Genomic DNA, 23,740 nt, shown 5'->3' with positions numbered 1-23,740 from the left:
AGGATGAACAAACATGATCAGTGAATGTCATTTTAAACAACTTTAGAGAAATAAATCATCAACAATTAAGATAAGATAAGATAAGATAAGAAGTCCTTTATTCGTCCCGCAGTGGGGAAATTTACAGTGTTACAGCAGCAAGACAGTAAGGATAAGGATAATAAATAATAAACATGCATTACCAAAAAGAAATAGAATCTATAAAGTACAATATATAAAGATATTAACACTGACTATAAAAATAGGTTTAAAAATATAATGTACATTACAACCGGTCTGCAGAATATACACAGTATGCACATGGTATTTATAGTGTAAGGAAACAAGGCTGAGCTATTAAATAAGGATATTAAATAAGGATAAGGATATTGCACTGATGAGAAAACTACAGTATAAAAAAATTGACAGTATGAAAAATGACAATATATTGCACTTAAAAAAAATTTACACTATGAAAAAATATATGCAGTATATTACACCAATGAGAATTAACAGTATATTGCACATAGAGAGTGGAGTGTGTGTGTGTGTGTGTGTGTGTGTGTGTGGGGTCTACTTAGAGCAGTACTTGTTGTACAGTCTAACAGCTGCAGGGAGGAACGACCTGCGATAACGCTCCTTCAGACATTTTGGATGTTTTAGTCTGTGACTGAAGGAGCTGCCCAGTGCTGCGATGGTGTTCTGCAGGGGGTGGGAGAGGTTGTCCATCAGAGATGATAGCTTGGTAGCCATTCTCCTCTCTCCCACCACCTCCACTGGTTCCAGGGGACATCCAAGGACAGAGCTGGCTTTCTTAATCAGCCTGTCCAGCCTCTTCCTGTCTGCGGCTGTGATGCCACTGCCCCAGCAGACCACTGCGTAAAAAATGGCTGATGCCACTACTGAGTCGTAGAAGGTCTTCAGGAGTTCTCCCTGCACTCCAAAAGACCTTAGTTTCCTCAACAGGTAGAGTCTGCTCTGACCCTTCCTGTAGAGCGCAGCAGCATGATCAGACCAGTCCAGTTTATTGTTAAGGTGAACACCCAGGTATTTGTAAGATGTCACCATCTCTATGTCCTTTTCCTGGATGCACACCGGCGATGGAGGAGAGTGTCGTCTTCTGCGGAAATCCACCACCAGCTCCTTAGTTTTCCCCGCGTTGAGCTGGAGGCGGTTCCGCAGGGACCAGTCCACAAAATCCTGAACAAGTTCTCTGTACTCTCTGTCATCATCGTCTGTGATGAGGCCGACAATGGCAGAGTCGTCAGAGAACTTCTGCAGGTGACAGGAGGGGGAGTTGTAGGAGAAGTCTGCAGTGTACAGGGTGAAGAGGAACGGAGCCAGAACTGTTCCCTGTGGGGCCCCTGTACTGCAGACAGCCATGTCCGACACACAATCCCGAGTCCTCACATACTGGGGTCGATCAAATTAACAAATGATTTTTTAAAATGTCAGGATAAAAGACATTTGATATCATCCACACAAATGAAGATGAAAAAAGTCAATCATAAGTCTTGGATTGGACTGATTATATCACATAACATGAAAAGTGTTTTTAATGTTTGTGTACATTCATAAAATAACACATGCATACACATTAAATTAACATTTTATCCACTTGTCAAATTAATAATAATCAAAATTATTAGATGATGTTTTACTTTATTTTACTATTATTCTTTTTAAAAAAGTGTTAAAACTGTGGAAGGTTTATTTGGGCTCATTTTATTCCTTCCTGTTCTTTGATGTAAATGCCTTTTATAAATATTATTTTGGCAAATAGACACATTTGTTTTTCTAGAAAAAACTATTGAAATGCACTCAAATCCAATAAATTTACACTACATTTTGGCCTAAGATTGGAGAGATTGAGTCACATGACATGAAAGTAATTTGTAAATATCTATATAAAATATAGAAAGTCTTAATAGTGAATAAAAAAATACTGTTTGCGAAGTATAATTATGATTATTTGTAGTAAATATAAAAGTTGTAAATGAAAATGTATGTGAGCTGAGTTTAATGTGACATGAAGAATATTAGACAAAAATGTAACTTGAACATGTCTAATGGACATTTGTTATTATGTGTTGATTCCAACATATATATAAATGTTTTTTATGCACATTAACAACAATACTACTAAATAAATAAACAAGAGTGATCATATAAAACTTGGATGTTTTCCATGTATCATAGAACATCATCAGCATAGAGGCTGATTTATTAATGATGTGAGTTAAATAATCTCTGAACTGCTGATGGATTTTCTTTGTGAATCAAACTGAGTTTGAATGAAAATGTAAAGACTATGAAACAAATAACTTATTATTAACTAATAATAATGTATAATCACTTATAAACAAGTGAGCTTCATTGAAACAGTGTAATAAAGTGTATTAAATCACTGGTGTGTGTCCTCAGTGAACTGTATCAGTCTCTGCAGTCACTTCAGTTTCTGTTCACTCTGACTGAAGGAGGTTTTTGTACGAGGCTTTTTCACTGTGTGAACACACGTTTACTGTTGATGTTGTGATAACTCTGACAGTAGTAAACTGCAGCATCTTCAGCCTGGACTCCACTGATGGTCAGAGTGAAGGAAGAATGTGATCCACTGCCTGTAAAACGACCTGGAATCCCTGATTCTCGAGTGGAAGCAAGGTAAATAAGGAGTTTAGGAGTTTCTCCATCTCTCTGTTGGTACCAGTGTAGGCAGTGACCGTAGCTACTATGATAATAAACATTCTGACTGGTTGTACATGTGATGGTGGCAGATCCTCCCACAGCAGATGTCACTGCTCCAGACTGAGTCACTGTGACCTGTCCTCTGGACTCTGAGGACACAGAGACAGAGACATAAAGCAGAGTCATGGTTTTGTCGGCTTCATTTCAGAGGGACAGATGTTGACAGAGGAGTTTGACTCTCTGGACTTTACCTGTGAAGCAGCAGCAGAGGAGAGTCCAGATGAGGACGGAGGTCAAAGTCATGATTTCTGTGTCTTGTGTTGTCATGAAGGACAGCTGTCAGTCCTCCAGTCTTCAACTGTCAGGACTATAAAGTGTCCCAGAGCACTGGAGCATGGTGCTGCTGATGCAAAGTCACTCTCTATGGAAATGCTCTGACTGACTCCAACTGGTTTTTCTCTATTCTCTACATTTCTGTGTCGTCTAAAAATAAAAAATCAATCACTATTTTCTTGCTTAATAATTTTGATTAATTTGACCCTTTTTGAGAATAAACATGTCTTTGAGTCAGTTTTTCTTTTCACAAATTTTCTGATTTAAACTGACTTTTATCAGTGATAGAATAATATTAGATCAGCCAAAATATTAAGATAAGACCATGTTAAACAACCTTTAGTGACATTTTCAATATTTTACTTATACCATTCTTTTCAAATACTACTAAAGAACATTATCATATCATCAGCATTAATGGAAATGACATGGAAGCAAGTCATACATTTTCATTTTGTATACTTTACTATGAAAGCAAATAATATTTAAATGGAAAGTGAGGTAATTTCATTCATAAAGCACTTTCCATCCACAAGGTAGATTTAATGTTCTGTGATTTTAATATGCATACACTTTTAACAGCAACACACATGTCAACTTGAAAGAAAGCAATACAAAGTTCAAATAAAGAGTACAATCCATGTTTTGAAATCTTTAAGAGAACAAAAATTTAGTTGTTATGACATTTTCTCAACTTGGTTTAATGTGGATTCCAAAATATATTTAAATGTCTGTTGCACATTTAAAACAAGAGGAACCTCCCCCCAAAAAAGTGAAGAGAATAAAACATAAAAGAACATTTGGATGTTTTACAAGTATCATAGGACGTCATCAGCACAGAGGCTGATTTAGTAATCATGTGAATTAAAGAATTTCTGAGCTGCTGGTGGATTTTCATTTGAATTAAAAGTATTTATGTATGTATATGTAACAAACTTGAAGAATATTAAAAGGAATAACTTGACCCTGTCTAGTGGACATTTAAAATTATATTAACATACAAAATAGTTGAATAAACCTTTTTAAATCACTAGTGTGTGTAATAAGAAAATATTAAATCCATGTACCAGTGTAGTTTCTATATAAATAGAGTTCATATAATTGAGTAAATGTTTAGTGAAGTAGTTCAACACTGTTGATGTTTGTTGGAAATAAAATCATTGGACAAATTCCTCTAATATTCTCTTCTTCACTCACATGTCAACTCAAAGACTTGACCTCAAACTCAGCACGTAAACATTCTCTGTAGAAACATGTGGTCAAACATAGAAGTGATTTTATGATTAAAGGTGTTATTGTCATGTTTAAATGTTCAGTGTAACTGTGAGAAAGATGTTCATCGTCTGCTGTGATATTTTAGTGTGTGTGCAGCTGTTGAGTCACATCAGTTCCTCTGCAGCTGAGGGAGGTTTTTGTACCACGTTTTATCACTGTGTGAACGGGTAGCTGTTCTGCTGCTGACAGTAATAAACTCCTCCATCTTCAGTCTGAACATCTCTGATGGTCAGAGTGAAGTCAGTCTGATGATAAGTTGCACTGAAGCGATCTGGAACTCCAGACTGACGAGCAGTTGTATCATAAATCAGGAGTTTAGGAGGTTGTGCAGGTTTCTGCAGGTACCAGTTAACATCATCACCTATAAGTTGACTGGATTTACATTTGATAGAGACAGTCTGTCCTGGAGAAGGAGACAGAGATCCAGGAGACTGAGTCATGGTGATGTCTCCTGATGAACCTGAAAACATATCAAACAGGAGAAACGTTACTGAGACAAATCAAAGCTGGAGGACGAAGATCAACGTCCAAACAGAAGATGATTGTTTCTTTAACGTGGAAAAGAGACAGAAGATCAGGTTTCTCCATCAGGTTTTCACCAGAGAGTCTCACCCTGAACAAGGAGCTCCAGAGTGAGCAGCAGTAGAGTCACACACATCATCATCATTGTGCTGCTGGTGAGTCAGTGTCTCTGAAAGACCTGGACACTCACTGATCAACACTGGACTCTTAACGGCCAAGAACAAAGAGGGAGGACACATATGCAAACACACAGAGTCAGTCAAGTGCAGCTGTCCTCAACATGTCCTGCTGTGTCCATCACCACTGACACATGTGACTGTGGACATTCTCTGCAACATGAGCAGGAATAAATGTTAGAAACTATAGAGTAGAAAACATTTGATTACCAGAAAACAACTGAAAGTCTGGAGTCAATTCTGTCATGGAAGAATGTTCATGTTAAATACACAATACAATTATTTGAAGCATCTCATCAGTGATGTTATTTTTTTTCTCTTTGATCAGAGATAAGAATGTGGAATGACTGATGTGAAAAACCTCAAATTAACAAATTGTTAGATCATAAATTAGGATGTTTTATATTAAAACAAAATGAATAAGTTAAAACAGCTGCTCTGATTGAGAAACAAGTGAAAACATTTATTTTCTCTGTTTACGTCAAATATAATATGGAATAATCCAAACTTTTCAAATGGTCTCTAAATTAAGAGTAAAAATCTTTTTAGGTTTAATGTTGATTCCAAAATAAATGAAAATGTTTCTTGCACATTTAAAACAAGAGGACAACCCCCCACCCAACAAAAATAAATAAATAAATAAACAAGAGTGATCAGATTAATAATAAAAGAAAATTCAAAATGTGGATGTTTTCCATGTATCATAGAACATCATCAGCATAGAGGCTGATTTATTAATGATGTGAGTTAAATAATCTCTGAGCTGCTGATGGATTTTCTTTGTGAATCAAACTGAGTTTGAATGAAAATGTAAAAACTATGAGACAAATAACTTATTATTAACCAATAAAAATGTATAATCACTTATAAACAAGTGAGCTTCACTGAAACAGTGTAATAAAGTGTATTAAATCACTGGTGTGTGTCCTCAGTGAACTGTATCAGTCTCTGCAGTCACTTCAGTTTCTGTTCTCTTTCACTGAAGGAGGTTTTTGTACGAGGCTTTTTCACTGTGTGAACACATGTTTGCTGTTGATGTAGTGAAAACTCTGACAGTAGTAAACTGCAGCATCTTCAGCCTGGACTCCACTGATGGTCAGAGTGAAGGAAGAATGTGATCCACTGCCTGTAAAACGACCTGGAATCCCTGATTGTCGAGTGGAAGCAACGTAAATAAGGAGTTTAGGAGTTTCTCCATCTCTCTGTTGGTACCAGGATAGGTAGTGGCTGCTGCCACTAACATAAACATTCTGACTGGTTGTACATGTGATGGTGGCAGATCCTCCCACAGCAGATGTCACTGCTCCAGACTGAGTCACTGTGAACTGTCCTCTGGACTCTGAGGACACAGAGACAGAGACATAAAGCAGAGTCATGGTTTTGTCGGCTTCATTTCAGAGGGACAGATGTTGACAGAGGAGTTTGACTCTCTGGACTTTACCTGTGAAGCAGCAGCAGAGGAGAGTCCAGATGAGGACGGAGGTCAAAGTCATGATTTCTGTGTCTTGTGTTGTCATGAAGGACAGCTGTCAGTCCTCCAGTCTTCAACTGTCAGGACTATAAAGTGTCCCAGAGCACTGGAGCATGGTGCTGCTGATGCAAAGTCACTCTCTATGGAAATGCTCTGACTGACTCCAACTGGTTTTTCTCTATTCTCTACATTTCTTTCATCTAAAAATAAAAAATCAATCACTATTTTCTTGCTTAATAATTTTGATTAATTTGACCCTTTTTGAGAATAAACATGTCTTTGAGTCAGTTTTTCTTTTCACACATTTTCTGATTTAAACTGACTTTTATCAGTGATAGAATAATATAAGATCAGCCAAAATATTAAGATAAGACCATGTTAAACAACCTTTAGTGACATTTTCAATATTTGACTTTTCTTTTCAAATACTACTAAAGAACATTATCATATCATCAGCATTAATGGAAATGACATGGAAGCAAGTCATACATTTTCATTTTGTATACTTTACTATGAAAGCAAATAATATTTAAATGGAAAGTAATGTAATTTCATTCATAAAGCACTTTCCATCCACAAGGTAGATTTAATGTTCTGTGATTTTAATATGCTTACACTTCTAACAGCAACACACATGTCAACTTGAAAGAAAGCAATACAAAGTTCAAATAAAGAGTACAATCCATGTTTTGAAATCATCAAGAGAACAAAAATTGAGTTGTTATGACATTTTCTCAACTTGGTTTAATGTGGATTCCAAAATATATTAAAATGTCTGTTGCACATTTAAAACAAGAGGAACCTCCCCCCAAAAAAGTGAAGAGAATAAAACATAAAAGAACATTTGGATGTTTTACAAGTATCATAGGACGTCATCAGCACAGAGGCTGATTTAGTAATCATGTGAATTAAAGAATTTCTGAGCTGCTGGTGGATTTTTATTTGAATTAAAAGTATTTATGTATGTGTGGCACTGTGTGTGTTTTAAGACAGATAATTATTTGCCCCCCCCCTTTAAATTTTGAACTGAGTGAAGCTAAAGCCTGAAAACATGAGTAAACTACTGTCTTGATTGTCTATAATATAAGGTATCCTGATTAATGTGTTTTTAATGAGTGAGATAAGTCCTGCTTAACTCAGCTTCGTCAGCAGAGGGCGCTCTAAGCGTTGCACTTGACTGCGTATCAGTAGCTGACGCTATAGTAGAAGTAGAAGCCAGTACGTGATGAACGAGTTACGTGTACATGCTACAGCTCCTGACCTGAACTGTTTTCATATTTTCTACAGGTAAGCTGTTTGTAATCAGCACCTGGGTAATAGACATCAGTCATTTATTTCATCAGAGCTTTAGTTAACAACTGTGACATTAAGCAATATTGAATTTGGCCATGTTATGAGTGTGTATGTGTGCCGCCTCTGATGTTTTAGAAGGCAGAAGTAGATAGTAATGACTCTGGTCGCTAATCACAAGCTACTACATTTATGTGTGAGCTGTAATGAGTGAAAGACATGTTGAGCGATATATGTGATTAAGACACTAGTGAGAATAAGCAATGTGAAACTGGATGAACCAAGTGAATGTGATAGGAAACAGTATTAACCGTGTTTATTGTTTAACAGGCTAGGCTAATGCTAATCGCCGGTAAATGCTAACGCCACATTCTGAGTGTATGTCGCCCCAGTCATGTTGGTTAAAGGACCATTCCACAAAGTTATGATAAATAGCCAGTGTTTAAAACGTTAATTGGAATCTGAAATTAACACAGTAACTGACTGTGGGTTAAAAGCTAGTTCTGTTAAATGGGTAAGTTCATAGATTATTCAGCCTGGAGTAATGTGGAATTAGTAATTTGTTATTGTCATGTGTTTCATTCATGTAATTTGAATTTATGCATTACTTACCTGTGTGTATATGTTAAAAGTGTAATTTGACATTGAAAAAGCTAAGGTCACTTGCTAAGTACTTCCTTGTTGTAGTAAGCAAACATATGTGAGTATTTAACAGTGGTATTAACTCAAAGCAGTGGTGAGAGCAATAGTGAGTAAAGTACAGTACGAAGAGTTGCCTTCTGTGTAGTTTATTCGTGTACTGTTATCAACAATAATTGTTTAAGAGGTATAAGAAAATATGAGTAGCTGACGCTATAGTAGAAGTAGAAGCCAGTACGTGATGAACGAGTTACGTGTACATGCTACAGCTCCTGACCTGAACTGTTTTCATATTTTCTACAGGAAATAAATGTGCTATACCAAGAGTGAGCCTCCTCTCATTCTTAAAGGTGTAACATATGTATATGTAACAAACTTGAAGAATATTAAAAGGAATAACTTGACCCTGTCTAGTGGACATTTAAAATTATATTAACATACAAAATAGTTAAATAAACCTTTTTAAATCACTAGTGTGTGTAATAAGAAAATATCAAATCCATGTACCAGTGTAGTTTCTAAATAAAGTTCATATAATTGAGTAAATGTTTAGTGAAGTAGTTCAACACTGTTGATGTTTGTTGGAAATAAAATCATTGGACAAATTCCTCTAATATTCTCTTCTTCACTCACATGTCAACTCAAAGACTTGACCTCAAACTCAGCACTTTTATGATTAAAGGTGTTATTGTCATGTTTAAATGTTCAGTGTAACTGTGAGAAAGATGTTCATCGTCTGCTGTGATATTTTAGTGTGTGTGCAGCTGTTGAGTCACATCAGTTCCTCTGCAGCTGAGGGAGGTTTTTGTACCACGTTTTATCACTGTGTGAACGGGAAGCTGTTATGCTGCTGACAGTAATAAACTCCTCCATCTTCAGTCTGAACATCTCTGATGGTCAGAGTGAAGTCAGTCTGATGATAAGTTGCACTGAAGCGATCTGGAACTCCAGACTGACGATTTGTTGTATCTTCAATCAGGAGTTTAGGAGGTTGTGCAGGTTTCTGCAGGTACCAGTTAACATCATCACCTATAAGTTGACTGGATTTACATTTGATAGAGACAGTCTGTCCTGGAGAAGGAGACAGAGATCCAGGAGACTGAGTCATGGTGATGTCTCCTGATGAACCTGAAAACATATCAAACAGGAGAAACGTTACTGAGACAAATCAAAGCTGGAGGACGAAGATCGACGTCCAAACAGAAGATGATTGTTTCTTTAACGTGGAAAAGAGACAGAAGATCAGGTTTCTCCATCAGGTTTTCACCAGAGAGTCTCACCCTGAACAAGGAGCTCCAGAGTGAGCAGCAGTAGAGTCACACACATCATCATCATTGTGCTGCTGGTGAGTCAGTGTCTCTGAAAGACCTGGACACTCACTGATCAACACTGGACTCTTAACGGCCAAGAACAAAGAGGGAGGACACATATGCAAACACACAGAGTCAGTCAAGTGCAGCTGTCCTCAACATGTCCTGCTGTGTCCATCACCACTGACACATGTGACTGTGGACATTCTCTGCAACATGAGCAGGAATAAATGTTAGAAACTATAGAGTAGAAAACATTTGATTACCAGAAAACAACTGAAAGTCTGGAGTAAATTCTTTATCTTTTATCAGAGCTAAGAATGTGCAATGACTGATGAGAAAAACATCTAATTATCAAAGTGAGAGTTCATAAATTCAGATGTTTTCAATTAAAATCAATTAATAAAGTTAAAACGGCTGCTCTGATTGAAAAACTACAAACCTATCAATTTATTTTCTCTCTTTTCGTCAAATATAATAGGGAACAAAATCCATACTTTCCAGATTAGCTCTAAATTATGAGTTGTTTTTTATGTATAATATGTATATATAAAACAAGGGTGATTGGGTTAAAACAAAGAAAATATTAAAAACATTTGTATGTATCATAGAACATCATCAGCATAGAGGCTGATATATTAATAATGTGAGTTAAAGAAGCTGCTGATGGTTTTTCTATTGAATAAAAAATGTTTTGAAAACATGAGAAGCATTAAAACAAAATTACTTAACCATGTCAATTGGACATTTTAAATTACTGTATTAATGTACAAAACAGTTGAAAAAAACTTTATTAAATCACTGGTGTGTGTCCTCAGTGAACTGTATCAGTCTCTGCAGTCACTTCAGTTTCTGTTCTCTTTCACTGAAGGAGGTTTTTGTACGAGGCTTTTTCACTGTGTGAACACATAGATGCTGTTGATGTAGTGAACACTCTGACAGTGGTAAACTGCAGCATCTTCAGCCTGGACTCCACTGATGGTCAGAGTGAAGGAAGAATGTGATCCACTGCCTGTAAAACGACCTGGAATCCCTGATTCTCGAGTGGAAGCATAGTAAATAAGGAGTTTAGGAGTTTCTCCATCTCTCTGTTGGTACCAGGATAGGAAGTGGCTGCTGCCACTAACATAAACATTTTGACTGGTTGTACATGTGATGGTGGCAGATCCTCCCACAGCAGATGTCACTGCTCCAGACTGAGTCACTGTGACCTGTCCTCTGGACTCTGAGGACACAGAGACAGAGACATAAAGCAGAGTCATGGTTTTGTCGGCTTCATTTCAGAGGGACAGATGTTGACAGAGGAGTTTGACTCTCTGGACTTTACCTGTGAAGCAGCAGCAGAGGAGAGTCCAGATGAGGACGGAGGTCAAAGTCATGATTTCTGTGTCTTGTGTTGTCATGAAGGACAGCTGTCAGTCCTCCAGTCTTCAACTGTCAGGACTATAAAGTGTCCCAGAGCACTGGAGCATGGTGCTGCTGATGCAAAGTCACTCTCTATGGAAATGCTCTGACTGACTCCAGCAGGGACTTTCATCAATTTCATCATCCTGTCGATCAATTTATCAATCACTTTATCAGAGGATTGATCAGGATGTGATGACACTTTTTGATTTTATTTTTATCTGAGATTTTATTTTCTCATATTTTTTAAGATAAGATGGTCCTTTATTAGTCCTGCAGTGAGGACATTTACAATGTCATCTTTTAATATCAGCTTCTTAAATGTAATATATCACTTTTAAAAAAATTACTTCATTTAGTAAAACCTGTGACTGTTGTAAAATCAGCTGATAAATCTTTACAAACAGACTCATTCTGGTGAGTTTGTTTGTTTCACAGTCACAGACACGTGTGTCTCTACACTCAGAGGTTTTTGTACGACGCCTCAGAGACTTTGAATCACTGTGGTGGACGTTTGGTGGAGGAACCAGACTGGAAGTTGGAAGTAAGTTTTTCTCTAATACGATCATAACAATATTTGTGTAATTATCCAATTTTAAATGGTTTGTTGTAGGTCAAATCTCACTTTATTATCTTTTTAAAATATTGATTTTTTTATTTTGTCTCCTTCATTCTGGAGCTGAACTCTGAGCAATTTTACTCGACACAGTCCTGTCAAGATTATGTTTGTATCATAAAACTTCAATTTAGTTTTAACTTTGTGACACGAACAAGATTTGATATGCTTTTACAATATTTAATATTTTTGTTCACGTTTTCCATGAACACTAAAGTATTACATACATTTATTTGTTATGTGTTTGTTATCATGATTTGAGATTCAGAAGCAACTTAACACAGTGAAGATAAAGATGAGATTTGAACATGTTGAAAATCTGTAATCTATTGTGTTACATGTTGTTTGAAGTCATTTCTTTATTCACTTGTATTTAAAACTAAAGAGTTTCAGTCTCCAGATGTTTGATGATTTGGATTAGAAATGTTACAAATGTTGTCAAAGTCAGTTTCCAGTGTAGTTTTTCTACATTTCTTCAGGTCAAAGTGTTTGATGATTGTCTCTGTGCTGATGTGCATGAGAGGCTTCTTAAAGCGAAGTGAAACCATGTGACTGGTGGAGCAGAAAAACCATGTGGCACAAAATCAGCTCTCACACAGAAACATGTCCGAGTGTGTGGCGTTCAACCGACAGCTGTGTCCTCTCTGTGCTCTAAACTGACTGTTGTCTCCTAGGTGACGTCCGTCCCACCCTGACGGTGCTGCCGCCCTCCAGTGAGGAGCTGCAGCAGGGGAAGGCCACGCTCATGTGTCTGGCCAACAAGGGCTTCCCCTCAGACTGGACTCTGTCCTGGAAGTTGGACGGCAGCAGCAGCAGCAGCAGCAGCTGGGAGCAGAGCATGAGTCGTGGGCTGCTGGAGAAGGACGGTCTCTACAGCTGGAGCAGCATCCTGAGGCTTTCTGCTGACCAGTGGAGGAAGGTGGGCTCTGTGACCTGTGAGGCCACCCAGGGCTCCCAGATTCTCTCAGAGACACTGAGGACAGACCAGTGTTCCTAGTCCTGACCTGACTCACTGACTCTCTGCTACTGCTTTTACTCTGCATTTCTGTCTCTTTTCACAATTTAAAGTTTGAAAACTTCTCGCTCATGATGATCCTGACTCTTTACACTTTTTCACATAATAAACTTGTTCGTTTTCATTAAAAAAACATGTTTCCATGGACTTGTTATTATGAAGTGACATTTTAATGACACCAGGGTGAAATAGGATGAACAAACATGATCAGTGAATGTCATTTAAACAACTTTATAGATATAAATCATCAACAATTTACAAATGACTTTTTAAAATGTCAGGAGAAAAGAAATGTTATATCATCCACACAAATGAAGATGAAAAAAGTAAATCAAAACTATTGGATTAGACTGATTAAATCACATAACATGATAGCTATTGAAAAAAAAAAAAAAGTTTATTTGTTTGCACACATTAATAAAATAATGTGCATACACATTAAATATATGTTGTATCAACTTGTCAAATATAGATAAAAAAAATCCCTATTTTCAAATCACATCTGAATTATTGGAGAATCAAATCACTTTGAACATTTTCAGAAATGTTGATTTCTAATTTTGGAAAAGAGAGTGTTTGAGTTTATTTGTTATTTAGAATAAAGATTACAATTTTATATCGATGATGTTTTCATTTATTAAACTATTATTCTTTTAAAAAAGTGTTAAAGTGTTTTGGGCTTAGATTGGAGCGATTGGGTCACATGGCATGAAAGCAATTTGAAATATCTATAGAAAATAAAGAAACTAGTGCTAGTGAATACAAATAACTGTTTGCAACATATAATTATGAGTATAATTATCATAAGTTCTATTGTAACTGAAATAGTCTTTGAGCTCAGTTTCATGTGACGTAAAGAATATTATAAAATATCTTAAATGTTTGTTGCACATTAACAACAACACAAACAAATAAATAAATAAATACATAAACATGAGTGGTTATAGAAAATGTGGATGTTTTCCATGTATCATAGGACGTCATCAGCATAGAGGCTGATTTATTAATGATGTGAGTTAAAGAAGCTGCTGATGGTTTTTCTGTTGAATTAAAATGTTTTTCAACAAATAAAGGAGAATTAGAACAAAATACTTAACCATTTTACATTTTAAATTATTGTATAATGTACATAATAATGGAATAAAGTGTATTAAATCACTGGTGTGTGTCCTCAGTGAACTGTATCAGTCTCTGCAGTCACTTCAGTTTCTGTTCTCTTTCACTGAAGGAGGTTTTTGTACGAGGCTTTTTCACTGTGTGAACACATAGATGCTGTTGATGGAGTGAAGACTCTGACAGTAGTAAACTGCAGCATCTTCAGCCTGGACTCCACTGATGGTCAGAGTGAAGGAAGAATGTGATCCACTGCCTGTAAAACGACCTGGAATCCCTGATGCTCGAGTGGAAGCTTGGTAAATAAGGAGTTTAGGAGTTTCTCCATCTCTCTGTTGGTACCAGTGTAGGTAGTTGTTGTTATAAACATTCTGACTGGTTGTACATGTGATGGTGGCAGATCCTCCCACAGCAGATGTCACTGCTCCAGACTGAGTCACTGTGACCTGTCCTCTGGACTCTGAGGACACAGAGACAGAGACATAAAGCAGAGTCATGGTTTTGTCGGCTTCATTTCAGAGGGACAGATGTTGACAGAGGAGTTTGACTCTCTGGACTTTACCTGTGAAGCAGCAGCAGAGGAGAGTCCAGATGAGGACGGAGGTCAAAGTCATGATTTCTGTGTCTTGTGTTGTCATGAAGGACAGCTGTCAGTCCTCCAGTCTTCAACTGTCAGGACTATAAAGTGTCCCAGAGCACTGGAGCATGGTGCTGCTGATGCAAAGTCACTCTCTATGGAAATGCTCTGACTGACTCCAGCAGGGACTTTCATCAATTTCATCATCCTGTCGATCAATTTATCAATCACTTTATCAGAGGATTGATCAGGATGTGATGACACTTTTCAACTTTATTTTTATCTGAGATTTTATTTTCTCATATTTTTTAAGATAAGATGGTCCTTTATTAGTCCTGCAGTGAGGACATTTACAATGTCATCTTTTAATATCAGCTTCTTAAATTGAATATATCACTTTTAAAAATGACTTCATTTAGTAAAACCTGTGATTGTTCTTCATCATCAGATTTTAAAATCAGCTGATAAATCTTTACAAACAGACTCATTCTGGTGAGTTTGTTTGTTTCACAGTCACAGACACGTGTGTCTCTACACTCAGAGGTTTTTGTACGACGCCTCAGAGACTTTGAATCACTGTGGCTCACGTTTGGTGGAGGAACCAGACTGGAAGTTGGAAGTAAGTTTTTCTCTAATACGATCATAACAATATTTGTGTAATTATCCAATTTTAAATGGTTTGCTGTAGGTCAAATCTCACTTTATTTTCTTTTTTAAATATTGATGTTTTTATTTTGTCTCCTTCATTCTGGAGCTGAACTCTGAGCAATTTTACTCGACACAGTCCTGTCAAGATTATGTTTGTATCATAAAACTTCAATTCAGTTTTGAATTTGCTTAGTTTTGAGGTGATTTAAAAAGTTTTGTCTTTACTGTCTGAACTCTACATGAAGATTAGATTTTTTTTCACGTTTTCCATGAAGAGTAAAGTATATTTAATATTTTTGAATGATTTGATGAGAAGTATTTTCAAATTTGCTTTACATATTCATCTTAGACTGGAGTTTAACATGACTTGAGATTCAGAAGCAACTTAACACAGTGAAGATAAAGATGAGATTTGAACATGTTGAAAATCTGTAATCTATTGTGTTACATGTTGTTTGAAGTCATTTCTTTATTCACTTGTATTTAAAACTAAAGAGTTTCAGTCTCCAGATGTTTGATGATTTGGATTAGAAATGTTACAAATGTTGTAAAAGTTTCCAGTGTAGTTTTTCTACATTTCTTCAGGTCAAAGTGTTTGATGATTGTCTCTGTGCTGATGTGCATGAGAGGCTTCTTAAAGCGAAGTGAAACCATGTGACTGGTGGAGCAGAAAAACCATGTGGCACAAAATCAGCTCTCACACAGAAACATGTCCGAGTGTGTGGCGTTCAACCGACAGCTGTGTCCTCTCTGTGCTCTAAACTGACTGTTGTCTCCTAGGTGACGTCCGTCCCACCCTGACGGTGCTGCCGCCCTCCAGTGAGGAGCTGCAGCAGGGGAAGGCCACGCTCATGTGTCTGGCCAACAAGGGCTTCCCCTCAGACTGGACTCTGTCCTGGAAGTTGGACGGCAGCAGCAGCAGCAGCAGCAGCTGGGAGCAGAGCATGAGTCGTGGGCTGCTGGAGAAGGACGGTCTCTACAGCTGGAGCAGCATCCTGAGGCTTTCTGCTGACCAGTGGAGGAAGGTGGGCTCTGTGACCTGTGAGGCCACCCAGGGCTCCCAGATTCTCTCAGAGACACTGAGGACAGACCAGTGTTCCTAGTCCTGACCTGACTCACTGACTCTCTGCTACTGCTTTTACTCTGCATTTCTGTCTCTTTTCACAATTTAAAGTTTGAAAACTTCTCGCTCATGATGATCCTGACTCTTTACACTTTTTCACTTAATAAAGTTTGTTTTCATTAAAAGGTTTCCATGGACTTGTTATTATGAAGTGACATTTTAATGACACCAGGGTGAAATAGGATGAACAAACATGATCAGTGAATGTCATTTTAAACAACTTTAGAGAAATAAATAATCAACAATTTACAAATGACTTTTTAAAATGTCAGGAAAAAATAAATGTTATATCATCAACACAAATTAAGATGAAAAAAGTAAATCATAAGTCTTGGGTTGGACTGATTAAATCACATAACATAGATAGCTATTGATTTATGTTCATGTTTGTATAGATTAATAAAATAACGTGACTACACATTCAATATATATTTCATCAACTTGTCAAATAATAGATAAAATTATCCCAATTTTACAAATCATTTTTCAATTATTAGAGAATCAAATCACTTTTCAGTTTGTTGAAATCTTTATTTCAAAGTTTGGAAAAGAAAAAAGTCTTTGAGTTTATTTGTTATTTAGAGGAAAAATACAATTTGCTTCAACATGATGTCCTTTTATATCTATGATGTTTTGATTTATTTTACTATTATTCTTTTTAAAAATTAAAATTGTGGAAGGTTTAATTGGGCTCATTTTATTCCTTCCTATTCTTTTATAAATGTAAATTCCTTTCATGAGTATTATTTTGGCAAATATACACATTTGTTTTTCCAAGAAAAACTCTAAAAAATGCACTGAAATCCAATTAATTTATTTTACATGTTGGTGTTAGATTGGAGTGATTTGTTCCAATCTGTTTGCAAAGTATAATTATTATAAGTTGTATTTTAAATAGGGCTGTGAAAAGATTAAAATTTTTAATCAGATTAATCACAGGGTAGCTGTGGATTAATCACGATTAATTACCATTCGTAAATATGCCAGAACAATTCTAATTTTCTCTTTATATTGTTGTAGGAACGGAGAGATAAATAAAGTATGTGAAAATATAAATGTAAAGAACAATAAAATACTGTAAATAACTTGTAAAAACCTATACAAACAGTAAAATATAAACATTACATTGTAAAGAACCCACATTATAAGACAATATAAATAAATAGAAAAAATAAAATGCTGTAAATAACTTTGAAAAAACTTTTTAAAAAAACTACACATTGCACTGTTGCGGCTTTCCAATCCCTTGAAGTCGCTTGAGAGGTAGAGAATAGGTCCTGTGTATTTGTATGACGCGCTGCTGCCGACACATAGAAGCACACTGAGTCCAGGTACGTTTTCACAGGTATTTAATGAAGGAAAAGATGTCACGATCTCACCTGCACCTTCCTCTCAATTTTATTGTTAGTGTTTTTGTTTTGCTGCTGCTGCTCTTTTCCTCCCACACTCTGACTCAGCAGGGGGCGTGGCTGACCCACTTCCTCCAAGACGCCGGTGATTGACTACACCTGCGCGGCTCCGCCTCACCTGCTCCAGATGAGTAATCAGCGGGGCTTAAAGACGGAGCCGTTCCTCTTCACCGGCGTCAGATCGCTTTCTCACGTACATGGGTAAAGACATGCTTCTCGTTTGCTCGCTGAACTTACCTTCTCCAGATACTTACCTGCCTGTCCTCGCTCCAGGTTGCCACGTCTCCTGCCGTTCCACGAACTCACTGGTTGTTCCTGTTTCCCTACGCTCCTGGGATCTTCATTTCCAAACCCGTGAGTTTGTTCCACGCTGGAACTCTGCCACCCTGCCGAGCCACCCTCGCAGTAGCTGCAAGGACATTCTTTCCACCTGTCTCGCTAACTATCCCCTACCGCTTCCCCTCGTTTTGGAAGTCGCTTTTTGTTTGTATTTTATAATAAATATCTTTTGTTTTGAAATATGCTCCCGTCTCCGTCTGCTTCCGGGTCCAGGCTAAACGAATCCTGACAAAAGAGCTACAGCGGTCTTCCAATTACACTCGCATATTAGATAGAAAACGTGTACCCTGTTGGCATGTGTATTTAGACAATCATATTTGAAAGATAAGATAAGATAAGAAGTCCTTTATTCGTCCCGCAGTGGGGAAATTTACAGTGTTACAGCAGCAAGACAGTAAGGATAAGGATAATAAATAATAAACATGCATTACCAAAAAGAAATAGAATCTATAAAGTACAATATATAAAGATATTAACACTGACTATAAAAATAGGTTTAAAAATAGAATGTACATTACAACCGGTCTGCAGAATATACACAGTATGCACATGGTATTTATAGTGTACGGAAACAAGGCTGAGCTATTAAATAAGGATAATAAATAAGGATAAGGATATTGCACTGATGAGAACACTACAGTATAAAAAAATTTGACAGTATGAAAAATGACAATATATTGCACTTCAAAAAAAGTTTACATTATGAAAAAATATATACAGTATATTACACCAATGAGAATTAACAGTATATTGCACATGGAGAGAGGAGTGTGTGTGTGTGTGTGTGTGTGTGTGGGGTCTACTTAGAGCAGTACTTGTTGTACAGTCTAACAGCTGCAGGGAGGAACGACCTGCGATAACGCTCCTTCAGACATTTTGGATGTTTTAGTCTGTGACTGAAGGAGCTGCCCAGTGCTGCGATGGTGTTCTGCAGGGGGTGGGAGAGGTTGTCCATCAGAGATGATAGCTTGGTAGCCATTCTCCTCTCTCCCACCACCTCCACTGGTTCCAGGGGACATCCAAGGACAGAGCTGGCTTTCTTAACGACGGTCAACTAAAATTACGGCTACCTCTCTCCTCTCCTGCTGCAGGTGAATCAGCCCTTCTAACTTACTTCCCGTGACCATGTGACCCAAACCCCACATATAGGGTTGCCACCTTTCAGAAATGAAAATAAGGGACACCCCACCGCGGCTCCTCTGGGCCATGACCACCACGGAGCCGACTAATGTAGGACATGTAGGCGCGTGTGTTGTAAGGGTGTCAGGGGTTTTTCTATTAAAATTTCAGGTAACGCTTTCTTTTACAGTCCCCTAATTACCTGGTATTTAGCTGGTAAATTCATGGTAACACTTAAGTGTTGCTAGGTAATTACCAAGGGTAATAAGATCAGTAAATACAGTGAAACCGTTGCCAAAATACTGGGTAATGCACGGTAATGTACTTGGTAAGTAAAGTAAAACTGTACTGTAAAAGAAAGCCAAGCTTGTTTCCATGTAATTACACACATTTTTAGGGTAAGGTTTGTTAGATTACCCCTTGGGTAAATAGCTAGTAATTAGGGGACTGTAGGTACCTGCTTATTACCAGTTTATAACCCAATAATACACTTACATTTACCACAGTTTTGCCATAGTTTAGCTGTACATACCTTCTTATTAACAGCAGTAATAACACGCTATAATTAACTATATAGTTACCAGGTAAATGCCCAGTATTTTGGCAACAGTTCAACTGTATTTACTTTCTTATTACCATTGGTAATTACCTAGTAACACTTTGGTGTTACCATGAATTTACCAGGTAAATACCTGGTAATTAGGGGACTGTAAAAGAAAGCGTTACCAAATTTCACTATGGAGAGTACATGGCGAGGGAGCGGAGGCGGGTTGGTGTGGAGCATTTGAAAATTTGAGGTAAAAATGGGGCATTCTGAGGCTTTTTGAAGGACCATTATGATGACTCATGGAGTAAGGCCAAGTAACTCAAAAAATTACAGAACTCTGTATTACAGAAAACATCTACTTTGGGAAGCAGCCGGGGGAACACATGAACATGAAATGTCTTTATTGGCAAGAGCAATGTAACTAGGGATGCACCGAAAATCAGGAAACAGTTGGCCGAAACGGAAAAACCGAAATAAGTTATTGTGCTAATTCTGTACCGTTGTTTTTTTTTTTTTTTTTCTAATTTTGTTATGGCAGGGACTGTGTGTGCTTACCTCACTAAAGTCAAGGCATTGCAATTATAGTATATTATATTATAGAGTGCGCCCCCTCATCTGGTGCAGACGGGCCTTTTTTTCTGCGCACCGCACCTGCACTGTGGCTTCTCTCTCTCTCTCTGCTGCGTTGTGCGTTGCTGCTTCGCTTTGAGCTTTTCCTCCAAGCGATCTTTCCGTATCAGCACAGCCTGGACTATTTCTCTACACGCAGTTTTGTCTTAACTTCCAATAATAATCTTTATGACGAGGATCGAGTACAGTCACGATGACGTGCAGGGGATCCGAGTAGATCTTAGTGTTAACAACTCTTAACGGCGCACTTTTAATTGTTTTCACTCCGTGGTCTCAATCTTTTTGTAGAAGAGCTTTAGTTTAGTTGTAATTAAGGGAATAACAGATTAATCAGATGAGCTGATGTCTTTAGTTAACTGTGAGCAGCACCGATGTGCTGTGTCCATCACCACTGACACATGTGACTGTGGACATTCTCTGCAACATGAGCAGGAATAAATGTTAGAAACTATAGAGTAGAAAACATTTGATCACCAGAAAACAACTGAAAGTCTGGAGTAAATTCTGTCATGGAAGAATGTTCATGTTAAATACACAATACAATTATTTGAAGCATCTCATCAGTAATGTTATTTTTTTTCTCTTTGATCAGAGATAAGAATGTGGAATGACTGATGTGAAAAACCTCAAATCAACAAAGTGTTAGATCATAAATTCAGATGTTTTCTATTTAAACAAAAATAATAAAGTTAAAACAGCTGCTCTGATTGAGAAACAAGTGAAAACATTTATTTTCTCTGTTTACGTCAAATATAATAGGGAATAATCCAAACTTTCCAAATGATCTCTAAATTAAGAGTAAAAATCTTTTTAGCTTTAATGTTGATTCCAAAATAAATGAAAATGTTTCTTGCACATTTAAAACAAGAGGAAAACCCCCCACCCAACAAAAATAAATAAATAAATAAACAAGAGTGATCAGATTAATAATAAAAGAAAATTCAAAATGTGGATGTTTTCCATGTATCATAGAACATCATCAGCATAAAGACTGATTTATTAATGATGCGAGTTAAATAATCTCTGAGCTGCTGATGGATTTTCTTTGTGAATCAAACTGAGTTTGAATGAAAATGTAAAGATAATGAGGCAAATAACTTATTATTAACCAATAATAATGTATAATCACTTATAAACAAGTGAGCTTCACTGAAACAGTGTAATAAAGTGTATTAAATCACTGGTGTGTGTCCTCAGTGAACTGTATCAGTCTCTGCAGTCATTTCAGTTTCTGTTCTCTTTCACTGAAGGAGGTTTTTGTACGAGGCTTTTTCACTGTGTGAACACATCTTTGCTGTTGATGTAGTGATAACTCTGACAGTAGTAAACTGCAGCATCTTCAGCCTGGACTCCACTGATGGTCAGAGTGAAGGAAGAATGTGATCCACTGCCTGTAAAACGACCTGGAATCCCTGATGCTCGAGTGGAAGCATAGTAAATAAGGAGTTTAGGAGTTTCTCCATCTCTCTGTTGGTACCAGTGTAGGTAGTGGCTGCTGCCACTAACATAAACATTCTGACTGGTTGTACATGTGATGGTGGCAGATCCTCCCACAGCAGATGTCACTGCTCCAGACTGAGTCACTGTGACCTGTCCTCTGGACTCTGAGGACACAGAGACAGAGACATAAAGCAGAGTCATGGTTTTGTCGGCTTCATTTCAGAGGGACAGATGTTGACAGAGGAGTTTGACTCTCTGGACTTTACCTGTGAAGCAGCAGCAGAGGAGAGTCCAGATGAGGACGGAGGTCAAAGTCATGATTTCTGTGTCTTGTGTTGTCATGAAGGACAGCTGTCAGTCCTCCAGTCTTCAACTGTCAGGACTATAAAGTGTCCCAGAGCACTGGAGCATGGTGCTGCTGATGCAAAGTCACTCTCTATGGAAATGCTCTGACTGACTCCAGCAGGGACTTTCATCGATTTCATCATCCTGTCGATCAATTTATCAATCACTTTATCAGAGGATTGATCAGGATGTGATGACACTTTTAGATTTTAATTTTATCTGAGATTTTATTTTCTCATATTTTTTAAGATAAGATGGTCCTTTATTAGTCCTGCAGTGAGAACATTTACAATGTCATCTTTTAATATCAGCTTCTTAAATTGAATATATCACTTTTAAAAAATGACTTAATTTAGTAAAATCTGTGATTGTTCTTCATCTTCAGATTTTAAAATCAGCTGATAAATCTTTACAAACAGACTCATTCTGGTGAGTTTGTTTGTTTCACAGTCACAGACACGTGTGTCTCTACGCTCAGAGGTTTTTGTACGACGCCTCAGAGACTTTGAATCACTGTGGTGGACGTTTGGTGGAGGAACCAGACTGGAAGTTGGAAGTAAGTTTTTCTCTAATACGATCATAACAATATTTGTGTAATTATCCAATTTTAAATGGTTTGCTGTAGGTCAAATCTCACTTTAATGTAATTTTATATTTTTTAAATATTGATGTTTTTATTTCATTCTGTAGCTGAACTTTGAGCAATTTTACTCGACACAGTCCTGTCAAGATTATGTTTGTATCTTAAAACTTCAATTCAGTTTTAATTCAGTTTTGTTTAGCAGTGATTTAAAAAGTTTTATCAATACTGTCTGAATTCTAAACGAACAAGATTTGATATGTTTTTACAATATTTTATATTTTTGTTCATGTTTTCCATGAACTCTAAAGTATATTTAATATTTTTGATGAGAAATATTTTGCAATCTTACTTTACATATTCATGTTAGGCTGGAGTTTAAAACTGGAAATTTCACTTATAATTTTTTTAATTCCATCAACACTTTATTTGTTTAACATGACTTGAGATTCAGAAGCAACTTAACACAGTGAAGATAAAGATGAGATTTGAACATGTTGAAAATCTGTAATATATTGTGTTACATGTTGTTTGAAGTCATTTCTGTATTTACTTGTATTTAAAACTCAAGAGTTTCAGTCTCCAGATGTTTGATGATTTGGATTAGAAATGTTACAAATGTTGTCAAAGTCAGTTTCCAGTGTAGTTTTTCTACATTTCTTCAGGTCAAAGTGTTTGATGATTGTCTCTGTGCTGATGTGCATGAGAGGCTTCTTAAAGCGAAGTGAAACCATGTGACTGGTGGAGCAGAAAAACCATGTGGCACAAAATCAGCTCTCACACAGAAACATGTCCGAGTGTGTGGCGTTCAACCGACAGCTGTGTCCTCTCTGTGCTCTAAACTGACTGTTGTCTCCTAGGTGACGTCCGTCCCACCCTGACGGTGCTGCCGCCCTCCAGTGAGGAGCTGCAGCAGGGGAAGGCCACGCTCATGTGTCTGGCCAACAAGGGCTTCCCCTCAGACTGGACTCTGTCCTGGAAGTTGGACGGCAGCAGCAGCAGCAGCAGCAGCTGGGAGCAGAGCATGAGTCGTGGGCTGCTGGAGAAGGACGGTCTCTACAGCTGGAGCAGCATCCTGAGGCTTTCTGCTGACCAGTGGAGGAAGGTGGGCTCTGTGACCTGTGAGGCCACCCAGGGCTCCCAGATTCTCTCAGA

General features: G+C 37.4%; 4 gene segments (V, D, J or C); 2 read left to right on the top strand and 2 right to left on the bottom strand.

Annotated features, from left to right (window-relative positions):
* Positions 1-10,972: 10,972 nt before the first annotated feature.
* LOC310936142 (Ig lambda-2 chain C region-like) lies at positions 10,973-12,794 on the top strand. The segment is given in 3 exons: positions 10,973-11,153; positions 11,551-11,628; positions 12,375-12,794.
* Positions 12,795-13,965: 1,171 nt separating this feature from the next.
* LOC310936141 (Ig kappa chain V region K16-167-like) lies at positions 13,966-14,325 on the bottom strand. The segment is given in 1 exon: positions 13,966-14,325.
* A 30-nt stretch (positions 14,326-14,355) lies between these two features.
* Positions 14,356-16,253, top strand: LOC310936140 (Ig lambda-2 chain C region-like). The segment is given in 3 exons: positions 14,356-14,536; positions 14,947-15,024; positions 15,834-16,253.
* Positions 16,254-21,492: 5,239 nt separating this feature from the next.
* LOC310936139 (Ig kappa chain V region K-25-like) lies at positions 21,493-21,861 on the bottom strand. The segment is given in 1 exon: positions 21,493-21,861.
* Positions 21,862-23,740: the final 1,879 nt, after the last annotated feature.

The sequence above is a fragment of the Microchirus variegatus genome (genome assembly GCF_963457635.1).
Source record: "Microchirus variegatus genome assembly, chromosome: 13".
Classification (NCBI taxonomy): domain Eukaryota; kingdom Metazoa; phylum Chordata; class Actinopteri; order Pleuronectiformes; family Soleidae; genus Microchirus; species Microchirus variegatus.
The sequence above is the reverse complement of the archived record's forward strand: the minus strand, read 5'-3'. Positions and strand labels throughout refer to the sequence as shown.